Below are 16,215 nucleotides of genomic sequence, written 5' to 3' on the forward strand. Positions count from 1 at the left end.
GATAGTCTTTGTAGATTGCTCTCCCTTGAAGTCATCTCCACGTGGTGGCACCTGATCTTGTCTTGTAATATCACCGTAGGGAGTAATTCTTCTGCATTGCAGATGTGTGTTTTCGGTTTATATATTTGTATATGGGATCTGGTACTGCCTTATCCCAAACCGGAAAATGGAATTTTGGTACTGATTACTAACAATGTGCACAGACTATATTCTGTAATGAGTAAATCAATTTTTGTATCAAACCGTATCTTACGATCTGTTGAAATTCACGATCAAACAAAAATTTCAATAATTTAATAAAGTTTGTGCTACTAATCTTGCTAATGGAACATTTCAACCATAAATCAGCCATAAAAAGTCAAGCAAATGTGGATAAGCGTTGTAAATTTGTAATATGCGTGTATGTGGGCAAGTCGTTGAGCTAGGGAAACTTCAGGAACAGATAGATTATCGCCAAATCTCATATAAGGTACTATACGGTACTTGTTTACTATTAACTCGACTAGAGTCGACTTGATAGAAAGATTCTAGTTCAGTCAAAAAAGAAGTTTATGAAGAATGGTAACGAGGAAAAATTTGTATCATGCTACGCATCGGTGGCGCCCATTCTGTCGCATCGTCCTACCATTAACCTTTTGACTTCGTTATTACAGCAACACAAGTTTCTAATTACGCCAATAGGGAGTCAATGGGATATGATTTAATAATGATATTTTGATATCATAACGAAATTGAGAGTTCTCGTTTGATCAGCAGCTCCTGTTACTTTTACTAATCAATTGTTTTCCACGTAGTAGCTTTACAAATTATAGTTGAATGAATTAGGTGATCATTTTAGTTTAATACCGTTTTGATCGGCTAAAATGGGGTAATATAGTTTATTAGTATTTCGATTGCCTAAAACTTACGATTTACTTTGGGTATTGTATCATATGCTGCAAATAAAACTTTACAACTTTATTACTCTGATTTCGACGTTTCTTCAATTACTTGCCTCGCAAAACTTAGCAGCAACTGAAACGAACCTGCAATTACTAGCATGTTCTGCAATTACTAGCAAAGCAATCCTGTCATAATTTATCCAATGTTACGTTTATCACAAAGCTTGTTAGCATCCATCACAAGCTAGCCGCATACAGTGGCAAGTTTGTCTCATAAAATAATATTTAAAGTGGAAGAAACAAACAAACAAACAAACAAACAAACCCTGAGGACAAGGACAACCTTCAATAGTGACCCACTAACCGGTGTACAAGGAGGTTCAGAAAATAAAATCGGGGAATCAGCGCCCCACTTTGTGTATATATCCACTGCGATTTCGAGGCGATTCAAACTAACATAAACATATGCAATACCATAGACATTTCAATGCATCTATAATGCAACTGACGTAATAATATTCATTCATAGTCACGATGCAGGTACATATTTTATAGTTAAATGGTGTATAAATTCGCATGCACTGAAATCATCTCGTTGTATTGACTAGGAAACGGACAAATGAAAGACCTTGGAACAAATGAAGGAACTTCAAGGATAAATTAAAAATTAGAAATGATTTCATTCAAAATAGAAAATGAGAAAATGATATAATAAATTATATATATATATATATATATATATATATATATATATATATATATATATATATATATATATATATATATATATATATATATATATATATATATATATATATATATATATATATATATATATATATATATATATATATATATGGGGGAGTTGTGGGGTGGAGGTAGGTGTGGATTTGAACTCTATATGTTTCCTTGATTGAAATAATTATTGTACATTACATTAATGTGTAACATGGATAATCGAAAAATACAGGTCAAATAAATATGTAGTAGGTATTTAAGGCAATTAAGACTAACATAAGTAGAAGATTGTTTCTGAATGGTTCCCTTTGACATGTTATCAATCTATGTTTACTTCTTGCCATTCCCTACAAAGATTTTCTTAAAATATGTGGACGTTTATTTTTACAAAATCCTTCTGAAGGCAAGTCAGGATTATTTTGAGAGGAGAGGAGAGAGAGAGAGAGAGAGAGAGAGAGAGAGAGAGAGAGAGAGAGAGAGAGAGAGAGAGAGGATAATGATCAATTTAAGTAATGGAGACAAGACATTCTAAAAATACTAAGCCTAGAATTCAAACCGTGTTTATTCCCAGACAAATTTTGTTTCTTCGATCCATCTTTTCGTCATATATTTATAATTAATGAATGTCATAATGACGTACGGTTTTGTGCAGATACGTTCAATTGACATGTATATATATATATGTGTGTGTGTGTGTGTGTGTGTGTGTGTGTGTGTGTAATATTTGTGTTTTTTACTGCTAGAAGAGTCTTTTTCACAGTTTTAAATAAATTCAAAAAAGTTGTTTTTACATGTAATTAATCAGCACGCATTTTTCTTCATTAAACTATCACGTCGTTGGATGGAACAAAAAGTAGTTTGTACCTTAAAAAGAAGCTGTTTGGCATAGTTGCCTTTCTCGGAATATACCATTTCCTAGGAATACCATTTCCTCGAAATATACAATTTCTGCCGCTATGAAGGCATTTTGCAGAAGGCTAATAATCTGACAATACTTTCTAATAGCAGGAAACTGGTTTCTTTCTTAAAACTTAAAATCAATTGCATTTTCCAGTTTCTTTGCTGTCTATCACCAATTACGGGTTTGTACTTACCAATCACGTAATTTGCTGATACTCAAAGATGCTTTTTAACTAACTCCCTGCTAAATTATAAAATGTAACTGCGTTCCTGTGGCAACATTCATACAGTCTTCAAATCAACACCAAAATAACATGTGGTAACACTCATCTTGGCATCAAACCAACACCAAAAAATATATGTGGTAACACTCATCTTGGCATCAAATCAACACCAAATAATATGTGGTAAGAATCATCCTGGCATTAAAGCAACACCAAATAATGTGTGGTAACACTCATTCTGGCACCAAAATCAACACCAAATAATATGTGGCAACAATCATCCTGGCACTAAATCAACACCAAATAACCTGTGGTAACACTCATTTTGGCATCAAAATCAACACCAAATAATATGTGTAACAATCATCCTGGCATTAAATCAGCACCAAATAATGTGGCAACACTCATCCTTGCTTCGACATATAGATATCAAATATAGACGTTTTCAAGATCTCCACCGAACTTTACAAGAAATATAATGATTAACACTTTAATGTATGCCTCTCATTACAGAAAACAACTATATTACATTCTAAAATTTGATCAATCATTTTTAGTACCTTGAGCGGCATGAACACGTGGAAATAACTTCCTGTAGGCAAGTCAACTTGTAGTTGTGCATTTCTGTCGCTGTTCCAAGTGCTTTGCTCCTGAGGAAAATGGCCTAGACATTTTGATGAGGCCAAATGTTTTACGTTCAGTCTTTTTGAAAACTCACGGCGAACATAAACGTGTCTGCCCACATCAATGCATCTCTCTCTCTCTCTCTCTCTCTCTCTCTCTCTCTCTCTCTCTCTCTCTCTCTCTCTCTCTCTCTCCCAGAGATAAACTGAAATTAAAGATCAGTGGAGACAAAGGCAAGCATCTAATGAATGATATGTGATTAAGTCTGAAAGTAGTGTGTAAAACTGTGTTTACATATGATGCGATAAGTCAGAAGAAAAAGAATTAAAAAAAAAACGTTTAGAAATGCTACTCGAATCAGACTGTTTAACAAACAATAATTAAATGTAGCAAGCCCCTTTACTAACGACAAAACAATCCATCTCTTTAAACCCTGTCCGGTACGGTTATCAATTGTACCAAATGAGCAACGTTGCAAAATATTGGATTCAAGCCTATCAGTAGCCTTTATAGACTGGTCTCCTTTTAAGAACGATATTATGGGAAAACAGTATATAAATCATTAGATCAATATAACTTTAATTAGTAATCGAATGCAGAAAACGTAGCGTTTTGAAATATTAATTTCTTACAGCTATTAAAAATAATAATACCTCTGACCCTAGAATTACATAATTTCTCTGTCTGGAAATACTCCCAAATTCTGTGGATATCATAATTATTCTGAAACAACTTTCTCCTACTTCACATTCGGAATCCTCTTGAAGACATTTGGTTTCAGTTCACCATTGAGTCGAAATAGACCAGCCAATAAACAACAGCACAACCCAAGTGAATATTGTGAAGTACACAAAAGGAAAATATTGTTCGTGAAAGCACATTCCATGTCCTATATTACGTATTAAAAAGCCATGTTCTAATTATTATAATTAAAGCAAATAACATAAATTATATTCTAGAACATCGATGCTCAACATGTTTAAATGTAAAGCAAAGCATCATCTCTCTCTCTCTCTCTCTCTCTCTCTCTCTCTCTCTCTCTCTCTCTCTCTCTCTCTCTCTCTATATATATATATATATATATATATATATATATATATATATATATATATATATATATATATATATATATATATATACATACATACATATATACATACATATATATATATATATATATATATATATATATATATATATATATATATATATATATACATACATACATACATACATACATACATACATACATACATACATACATACATACATACATACATATATATATATATATATATATATATATATATATATATATATATATATATATATATATATATATATATATATATATATATATATATAGATAGATATATAGATATATATATAGATATATATATATATATATATATATATATATATATATATATATATATATATATATATATATATATATATATATATAGATATATATATATATATATATATATATATATATATATATATATATATATATATATATATGTGTGTGTGTGTGTGTGTGTGTGTGTGTGTGTGTGTGTGCACTCACCATTAGAAAATGTAATATTTGATAAAATTAAGCTGAGTCATATTAAATTATGAATATATAAAAGAGTTAAAGGTTATAGATTTCATTTAATAGATGTAACTTAATATATTTCATTTAACACAAATCAAAAGTAATTTTTGTTTAATTTTGAGCCTGTTTGGGATTTATACGCATTTAGATTTTATTGCATCGAGGAATGTTCTAGTCGCAAAAATGAATACCAGAATGTGTGGTCTAAACTTCATTGGCTGTATAACGGTATATGGGTTTAGATTTTAAAGCGTAAAGCGTTCTTATAGTAGTAAAAATGTATCCAAAAATGTGTGGACCGCGACTTCATTTTACACGGCGAATTTCATGAACCACATGTTCTTATAGATTATCTGTACATCATGGAGATTAACGTAAACACTATATAATAAAACAAGCAGTCGTGTATAATGTGCTCCATTAAATCAGCTATATCATATATGTTGGAAAACACACCAAGAGGATCGCATAGTCAAGCATTTAAGATCTGTGAAGATTGCAAAAAGCGAATCCCTTGGTCAAGTATTTAAGATCTGTGAATAATACACCAAGCGATTCCCATGGTCAAGTATTCAAGATCTGTGGAGAATACACCAAGCGAATCCCTTGGTCAAGTATTTAAGATCTGTGAAGAATACACAAAGTAATTCCTATGGTCAAGTATTTAAGATATGTGAAATTCAGATTTATGCTTGTTTAAAATTACTTTGTGAAACGGGAAAGAAAGATGGAAAGTTTTGAGTCAATAAAATATTGCGCAACTTTATTTCAAGAAATGAAATTAACGCATTTAAAGTTTGCTTGTTTAATATGATGAATTTATATGTGTGGTACAAAACGTTATAACGTTAACAGATGTACGGACATGGACTCCTACAGGATAATGTTAACATGTGTATAGGCATACAGGATAATGTTAACATTTGTATAGACATGGACTCCTACAGGATAATGATCACATATGTATAGACATACAGGATAATGATCACATATGTATAGGCATAGAGGATAATGTTAACATTTGTATAGACATGGACTCCTGCAGGCTAATGATCACATATGTATAGGCATACAGGATAATGATCACGTATGTATAGGCATACAGGATAATGTTAACATTTGTATAGACATGGACTCCTACAGGCTAATGATCACATATGTATAGGCTTACAGGATAATGATCACATATGTATAGGCATACAGGATAATGATCACATATGTATAGGCATACAGGATAATGATCACGTATGTATAGGCATACAGGATAATGTTAACATTTGTATAGACATGGACTCCTACAGGCTAATGATCACATATGTATAGGCTTACAGGATAATGATCACATATGTATAGGCATACAGGATAATGATCACATATGTATAGGCATACATGATAATGATCACATGTGTATAGGCATAAAGGATAATGTTAACATTTGTATAGACATGGACTCCTACTGGATAATGTTAACATTTGTATAAACATGGACTCCTACTGGATAATGTTAACATATGTATAGACATGGACTCCTACAGGATAATGTTAACATATGTATAGGCATACAGGATAATGTTAACATGTGTATATGCATACAGGGTAATGATCACATGTATATAGGCATACAGGATAATGTTAACATGTGTATAGACATGGACTCCTACTGGATAATGTTAACATGTGTATAGGCATACAGGATAATGTTAACATGTGTACAGGCATACAGGATAACGTTAACATGTGTATATGCATACAGGATAAGGTTAACATGTATATAGGCATACATGATAATATTAGCATATGTATAAACATGGACTCCTACTGGATAATGTTAACATGTGTATATGCATACAGGATAATGTTAACATGTATATAGGCATACCGGATAATGTTAACATGTGTATATAGACACTAACTCCTACTAAAAAGCAAATTAATTAGGTTGAATCAGATCCAGCAATAAAACGGAACATATTATTTATCAACATGTGTGCAGCTGCGCATACAAAATGATATTTTGAAGTCTGGCTTATATAACAAACATCATGCAAATTTCATATTGCCCTTCAGTAGAAATTGACACACAGACAATGCAAGTGTGCAAGTCATACCAAACCAAAGGAAATCGGCGAGTATGTAATTTCAAACTATAGCATAGGGAAATAAATTTTGATGTCGACTTTAGTGTCTCGAGAACAAAAGGAATTGTATTGCACGGTTTGGGATACTCAAAATGATACCCGTATGTTATGAAGAAACCGGTCAATGATCCAGATAAAGCAGATTTCTGGAGACAATGCTCGTTGTGCTGGCGTTGCACGTGGGTGGAAGATTGCGCGAAATTAGAGCGGTATAGGGTCAATTAAAATGGGAGGAAAAATTAATTTCAGCAAAAAATGCCATTTGTCTGCCTCATTTTGAAACTGGCCCTTGCATATTGATTAGTTTAATGTAAAAAAAAGGAAATATATTATCCTGTATCTGCAATAACGTAAGCATGTATACAAAAGAAAGCATAAAAGCAGGAGAAGCAGCAGGAAATTACAAAACCATTAAGCAGAGTAACGAAAAACTAAACTCAAAAAATAACAGTGGAACAATAGAAGAAAAAAATAACAAATGAAATATTGTAAACATACAATTTTAATATCATATACATGATAACACGTTCCTTCCCGATATCACCATGTATTGTAGTTCTCTATTGTTTTTTATTATTGTTTGTGAGCTAGGACAATTAATGAATCAATATGTTATATAGGATAACTGAGCTACAAGCATTGTGCGTTTTGCTTATATGTAAATCCACAATGATTTTCAATTATCCTAAAGCCAAATAGATTTTTACTTACAAATAAAGCCGCATTTTGTTTCCATTTTATAGTTCATCATAATTCATATTAAATGAAGCTTTCTAAATAAATGGATTTCCTCCAAAAGCGTAGAATACGGACGAGGAAGAAAATGAGATTTATATTTTTGTAATATTGAATGTCGTAAATAGTTTGCCTACATAATTGCTAGCGGAACTTTTTTAATTAAATGCATGTCAAACGTAAAAAGCACACTTACTAACATCTTGCAAATCAAAGTACCTGCTTTACTTATAGAATCAAATTAACTACTTTACTAATGATGACAAAACATTGTTACAAAAATATTCAAGTATGCAAGGTCAAGTGCAAACATTTCAAGTAGAATGCAATAGATATGTTAGAGACGGGGTGGGGTGACAAAATTTACATGTGACGGCTCTATTCAACAATTTGGAGTGTCAGGGATTAATTTTATTGTATTACTTTATATAATACACTTTTCTATATGAGAAATTATTAAAGAATGTATAAAAAAAAAAACTTTTATTCGACACACGATGTTAACCATAAATATTTATTTTTTGTTTAAATTTACCGTAGCCACCTGTATCGCATCAGTTTATACAAGTATGATGTAACCACACAAAAAAATGTTATTTAGGAATGTTGTAGTGTGAAACAAAAACAAATTTTATGTACGTATGTTGAAATTTGAAACAAACATGAAGTATGACACCAAAACTTACAGGGTTTATTTGCAAATATATGACATTTTTCAACAAAAACTGAAATACTAGGACATAAGGACGACAATGGAATACATGAGTTTAAAATAACAACATAGTGTTATGTATAGATCGCTGAACTTGTTTAGTACCTACCATGAAAATGAATGTTTTATTTTGTACAGTGCTTTCGTTCTTCAGGTATATAATAAGCAAACAATATAATCCTGACTCATTACAGCATGAAGAAACAATATACTCTTGACTCATTACAGCATGAAGAAACAATATACTCCTGACTCATTTCAGCATGAAGAAACAATATACTCCTGACTCATTACAGCAGTAAGCAAACAATATACTCCTGACTCATTACAATTTACAGAAGTAAGCAATTGTTTTAATTATATACAGCACTGCGTTATAAGAAATTGCATTCATTCAACAACAACAACAAATAATAATAATAATAATAATAATAATAATAATAATAATAATAATAATAATGATATATCAGGTATTGACACTCATATTTACCATATTTCACCCCTTTGTTTCCATTATTAGAAATACATATTATTATTATTATTATTATTATTATTATTATTATTATTATTATTCGTTTTTTTGTTGTTTTTGTTGTTGCTGCTACTGCTACAACTACTACTACTACTACTACTACTACAGATTAATCAATGAAACGATTTTTCTCTCTCGAAATTTATGATAATTGCATGATGCCATGAATGGCAAGCTACCCTCCTGTTGACTTACATCAAAGTGTGAAAGCCGATGCTTCAAGACAAAAATACTTTCAATGTTCCTTTAAAATTATGTCATTATTGACAAATGGCTATAGTGTCTTGATAATTAAATACTTGATTCCAGATACATGCGGTCAAAATACTAGATTTGTGTTATAATTGATTTCAGAAACATGCGGTCACAATACTAGTGCGGTCACAATATTAGATTTGCGTTATATTTGATTCCAGACAGATGTAGTCACAATAATAATAATAATAATAATAATAATAATAATAATAATAATAATAATAATGATAATGATAATAATAATAATAATAATAATAATAATCATAATAATAATAATAATAATAATAATAATAATAACAACAACAACAACAACAATAATAATAATAATAATAATAATAATAATAATAATAATAATAATAATAATAATAATGAGGACTTTGTATAGCGCCTAATCTTTAGAAGTTCTAAGCGCTTTACAACATTAGACAACACCTATAACATAAAAACATATATAATGATATGATTACAAAAAAAACAAACACAATTAAATTAGAAAACATAAAATACATGCTGAAAATATTTAAGGCAGGAAACATTATTATGTCTTTAAGTTTGTTATTGCAGTCAATACCAGATTTGTGTTATATTTGATTCCAGATATATGCGGTCACATTACTAGATCTGTGTTATATTTGATTCCAGATACATGCGGTCACATTACTAGATCTGTGTTATATTTGATTCCAGATACATGCGGTCACATTACTAGATCTGTGTTATATTTGATTCCAGATACATGCGGTCACATTACTAGATCTGTTTTAATTTATTCCAACTGATATTGTCATCATAAAAATATATACGAGTTAACTCATGCAGTATTTTTTCATGATGTAAACATGCATATGAAATGATGACAAAATGTCACCTTGTTGGGCGATGGCTATGCATAACAATTAGCATTATTTAAAATAAATCACATTTATATTATGATATACATTTAGCCAGCAAATAAATCACTTTTATTTAATGGTATACATTTAGCTGGGAAATAAATCACATTTATACAATGGTACACATTTAGCTGGTAAATAAATCAAATTTATACAATCGTATAGATTTATCGGGTAAATGAATCATATTTATACAACGATATACATTTAGCTAGTAAACCCCTTATAGTAAGCCATTCCAAGCTTACAAGATTAATTATGACATAGTCACATATAAGTATAAATCCCAATATGAATCAATAAATGAATTTAAAACGTAAATTAAACATCGCTTACTTCCGTTGTGCTTAACAATTATCCTACACGATCACCACCCCACCCCCGAAAATGCATTCTTCTTCTAATATAAGTCTTTCTTTCCAACATTCTTATCGCAATTTGTATTGAATTGGGCAAGCACAATTAAACTTACTGCACTTCACCAATTTCATTTTACTGACCGATCTGAACATAACAACAAAGCAGTTGCAACAACAACAACAACAGCAATAACAACAACAATAATAATAATAATAATAATAATAATGATGATGATGATGATGATGATGATGATGATAATAATAATAATAGAAAAATAAAAACAATAATAATAATAATGATCATAATAACAACAATAAGAAAATAATAATAATAATCATAATAATAATAATAATAATAATAATAACAATAATTATGATGATACAAATGATAATAATACCAACAATAATAATAATACTTTTATCATCATTATCATCATCAATATTATTTTTTTAAATGCATGTGTAACTGCAATTTCACTTATATATATATATATATATATATATATATATATATATATATATATATATATATATATATATATATATATATATATATATATATATATATATATATATATATATATATATATATATATATATCCTTCTTGAGCACAACGAAAATGTTTCTAATAAATAATGCACATTTGGAAACACAGTCCCAGCAGAATTACATTTTTTTACTTCAAAGTGCAAAATTGCGTACAACATGTAAATAATTCGATGCGGAACAATTCTGCAAGAGACGCGCGTTCCTGCACGTGCAGTCTGCATTGTCTTGCATGAGGAACTTCCTACTGTCACAGTGCATCACTGTAGCTTGTAGATTTGAGTTCGATTATTTCAGATAACTCGATCCAAGATATGCCTATCGAAATGTATCTCGGCATACAGTGATGGAATTCACTAATTGTATCAATTACAGGAAACAAAACCCCTTATTTGGTACCTCTATATTAAATAAGCATTAATTTGATGCGGTATTCGTTCAGATATTAAAGAATTTTGCTCAAAATATTTGCGGCCACTAATTTTCAGGTAACCAACGTTTTTATGTAAATATGATAAGCAATGGTACTGATATGGGTATACTATAATATGAATACATAAAGACCGAAAATAGAACGTACGCTAGCATGAAAATTTCCCTTTACATAGGATAAAGGCTAGCAAACAATTCAAATTTCCAGTCTGTTATGTTTAACATATATGCTGGTACGAACATGGATACCTCGAAGAAAAAAAATCCTTGGGAAAAATGTACATTAATTTCCATTTCTACTATGAACAACATATTTTCAGGGAAAATAAATCCCTGTTTATGAAACAAACAGTATTGATAGGAGGGCTTGTCCAACACACGCCTTTAGTAAAGAATTAATAGTAATGGAGCTCTGTCACCGAGATTGATCTCCACTTAAACATATACACGATAGACCAAGAACTGCTATAAAATTAACAAATGAACGATGGCTTCCTCTCTAGCACGCGCTATTGATATGTGATTACATCATCATTATATTGGATGAAAATACTTCCATTTCTTTTGTGGTGTAAAAATAGAGCACTCCAGATGTGGCACGTGTAGTTCTAGAGATCTTGAGGAAAGTTGGAAAAATAATCAAAAGCAAAACCCCATGCAGATATGACCCGCTATTTTCTAATTTAATTGAATGCATCACAAGCTCTGGATGTGAAGATATTTTATCAGATAAACAGGTAACACCCTGTACTATAGGATCAAATTCACAGACACCATACACTAGGTAACACCCTGTAAGAGAGGACATAATTGAATGACACCATACACAAGGTAACATCCTGAAAGAGAGGACCTAATTGAATGACACCATACCTACAACCCGGACTTGTTGACAATTATATTTAGGATCGTCTGAGCACACGCAGGAATGGGCAGATTCAAATTTGTGAACTTTAATTGGTGGAAAGTAAAACGGAAAAGAAAAATTTATACTGAATTATATTCTATAGGGCTGTTTCAGCTACACGTCAGCGAACAACACAATCGGAACTCGTAAATACTGCATTATTTTATTAAAAGTTGTAATCTGTGCGATATATTGCCGAACATTTCTCGATAAACTTAAGGAACATTGCAATTATTTCTTCTGCATAGCGTTCTTTTTACGTTTACATTTATTTGCTCACTCATCTCCGTTCCTTCATTTTTTGTTTTATTTTTTGTTTGTTTTATTTTGCTCTCTCTCTCTCTCTCTCTCTCTCTGGTTAATTTCTTTCTCTCGTTCGTCTTTTATTACCTCCATTTTAACACAATAGATTGTAGCATAGTCTACCTAAGTAGAACATTTGTAAACAATACACCAGCTTCCGAAGGAACGATGTGCTACTAATAGTATTTATACATATTTGTATCAAACTAACGGCCATTACCTTTTATAAAATACCATGTCTAAGATACTTAAATGTGACTGCTAGAATCGAACACAGTCTATTTTCGATCTTGCGCGATCGATATATTACATTTTACATCAATAGATTTTGATTCTTTTAGTTCGTTGTTAACTGAACGGTTTAGATTTCATAATGAATATCCATGCCACTTGCATTCTGATGTAGCTATGCACTGATATCCGCATCACAATGTTCTTTGTCATGACGTTATGTAAATATAGTAATCAAACTGCGTTCAAGTAAAAAAGCCCACATACATACATACATACATACATGACATACATCGGCAAACGCCAGATGCAATTTAAATTATATCCCTGGATCATACAGTGTATGTATGTATGTATGTACGTATGTATGTATGTATGTATATATATACACACACACATATTATATATCTTTATATAACGAGAGATGGTAGGAGGGCGAACTAACTACATATATAACAAGTTTCCGTATAATAACTGAACTCTACAAATGAAATTACACGCATATTTCTCAAGCAGAAAACAGGACACCTGCACACATTATCTGATAGTAATTTGTCCTAGATGGTTTGAACCTAATAATGCATTACTCGCTTTTACGGCACATACACATAATGAAAGCTTCTTTTTCTTTCAAGAAATAATTGCTGAATGTGGAAACTGAAATTTTAAATAAGGTGCTCAAGAAAACCTTTACAGCAGATTCTGATCAAAATTACACATTTTGTAAAATCTTTCAGTATGCACGGTCAAAGAGGACCTATGGAAATAATTTTGGAGGTGCAAAGGGTTCTAACTGCAGCTGAGATCTGAAATGAGTTTTAATGCGGTGAAATAAAGTTTAGATAATTACTTTTAATTAAAATCAAAAGAAAAGACAGCGACAACTTAATTGTAAATTTAAAGTAGTGATGAAATCTTTATAGACATTATCAGAAATAATTCATACATGGCACAAGGAGTTAAATACTGACCATATATATGTATGTATGTATGTATATATATATATATATATATATATATATATATATATATATATATATATATATATATATATATATATATATATATATATATATATATATATATATATATATATATATATATTACTGTTTCTGATGGAATGGGGCGGGTAAATGAATATTGCGGTAAAAAATTTAAAATCCAACGTCAAAAACATATCTATGCCATTTCTTGTTTTTACTTTAGAATATTTGTATTTTGTTTACAGAAATGGCCCTCTTTTTTACCCACGTGCTTCCAGCAAAAAATGTTTGTACATGTGCTACTCAATCAGCTATCTGCAAATGTGTCAGAATCAAGTTTCTTCAGAATGTTGTATTTTTATGAACGATCTCCACTAATTATATCCTTATTTAACCTTTCGTTTGCCCAAGTCTGTATGGTGGTAGATGACTAAAAACCGAGTTCTTGACACAGAGTACGTTGTATTGTCATGTGCTTTCCGAGGATATTTTGTTTTGTTTTTGATCATAACGTAACCTTTTTGTTCATACATGAGTTTTTGAGGGCAAAGATGTAAGCTGAGATAAGAAAGATGGATACAAATTTTATTATGGATAAGTACTTGAAATCTCACATGAAGATGATGACATCGTTGACTGATATTTGACTTCCAATTATACGTACGTAGCCCCACACTACGAGATAAGCGTGATGTATCTCCGCATACTTTCTTCTCGAGGGCAATTGTGCCGTAAACGTCGATAACGTTTCAATATAAGCCAATATTATTTACCTTTACGGATGAAAGACATCCACTCCTTACTGTATGTTTATTGCGTCTTAAGTAAGTTAATATATCCGGGACAAACGTAGACTCACAAACAACTTGATTGTAATCACTGAAGAAACCTCAGTACTTATCTACTTTGAAGTTACCCCACATGGGGCCTCACAGATGTGTTAACTAGATATGCATATAGAACAAGCTCAGTTCGCGATAGGCCAATACAGTGAGCATTCGATCAAAGATCAAGACACTGTGTTAGTTAGGTTTGAAGATTAAAGAAAACTGTAATGGAACGGTACTCACTGCTTTCCGGGACGAATCAAGTTCTCCACTCAATAATTGTTGATATAAGCAGACTGCCGGCTTTTAGGTCCAAATCACTAGGAAATAAAAGACCTTGCCTTTCTCATATGCAATCCGTGATATTTAATCAAGTGCACTATCACTGATATATACAGATGTAGTTAAATTGGTCCTGCGTGTTGAAAATAGCATACATTCGTCTCAACCTTCTTTGTGATTACCAGTCTGACCAAATATTTCCTCTGATTTCAAAGACTCCCGTAGTTTGTTTCCCATGCAGCCGTAGAATGAGGGCTGCACATTACGTAATGACAACGTAGGAAATGCACACCATTGCACGTTTTATCATTTGAATAATTTAGGCTTGCAGTATCACTTTATTAACAGTAGTGGGCACAAAGCAGGAGATTTTTGGCGTATTTCAGCTTGGGTTGTCCAATTGTGATCCTAGTGGTATAACGTACGAATATGATACCGTTGATTAGAATTCAGTCGGAGAAAAATCAGGGGGACCGTCTGGGATGGAAAATATGTGGATACAAAGGTTATTATTATATACTCCGTCAGGGTATTATTGTAGCTAGGGTGAGCTTATGTCCCCACAGCAGTATCACGTGTGAAAATGAAATCTCTGAATATAAACGGAAAGCTTGTATAGATAAATAGGACATGCCAAAACAATTCTAAATGTGCATGTGTTGTGGGATATACTTCAAACAGGTAGACACTAGAGCATGTCGGTTTTCCCATTTCTTAATATGGTAGATACCGGCATGCTGCCTGGGTCGAGATAGATGTGTGACTAATGTAATGGTATTCATTTCATCTGTACACCAGGCACTGATAGAGTTGATTCGATTACGTTATTTTAATTCAAATGCATGACCTACGCTGTTTTCAAGGAGACAATAAGGTTTCCACAAAATCGTGTCACACCATTTTTATCATTATCGTGTTTCCCTTTCCCATCAGTTCGACGTAAAAGCAATTTCATTACTGTTCTTTTAAAGTGTTCTTGTAAGTTAACTATCAAATCGTTCTGCACATGGCCGGATTATCCATAGGGCAAAGTGGGCAACGTGCCCAGGGTCCCGAGGTTCAAGGGGCCTAGTATATTGCCGTCTGATTTCACAGGCAGGGCCCACGAAGCT

The 16,215-nt window shown here is 31.5% G+C and overlaps 1 long non-coding RNA gene across 2 annotated transcripts in view; it reads right to left on the minus strand.

Moving 5' to 3' along the window:
- Positions 1–15,648, minus strand: part of LOC149802101 (uncharacterized) — a 65,156-nt gene extending 49,508 nt beyond the window's left edge. The window contains exon 1 of one of the 2 annotated variants that reach the window (XR_016420781.1): positions 15,065–15,565. This is a non-coding gene — a long non-coding RNA (uncharacterized LOC149802101). Of the gene's footprint in view, positions 1–15,064 lie in introns of both variants that reach the window. The other variant, XR_016420780.1, reaches the window with a different exon arrangement.
- Positions 15,649–16,215: the final 567 nt, after the last annotated feature.

The sequence above is a fragment of the Sinohyriopsis cumingii genome, chromosome 4, assembly GCF_028554795.1.
Source record: "Sinohyriopsis cumingii isolate HCF-2022 chromosome 4, ASM2855479v2, whole genome shotgun sequence".
Taxonomy (NCBI): domain Eukaryota; kingdom Metazoa; phylum Mollusca; class Bivalvia; order Unionida; family Unionidae; genus Sinohyriopsis; species Sinohyriopsis cumingii.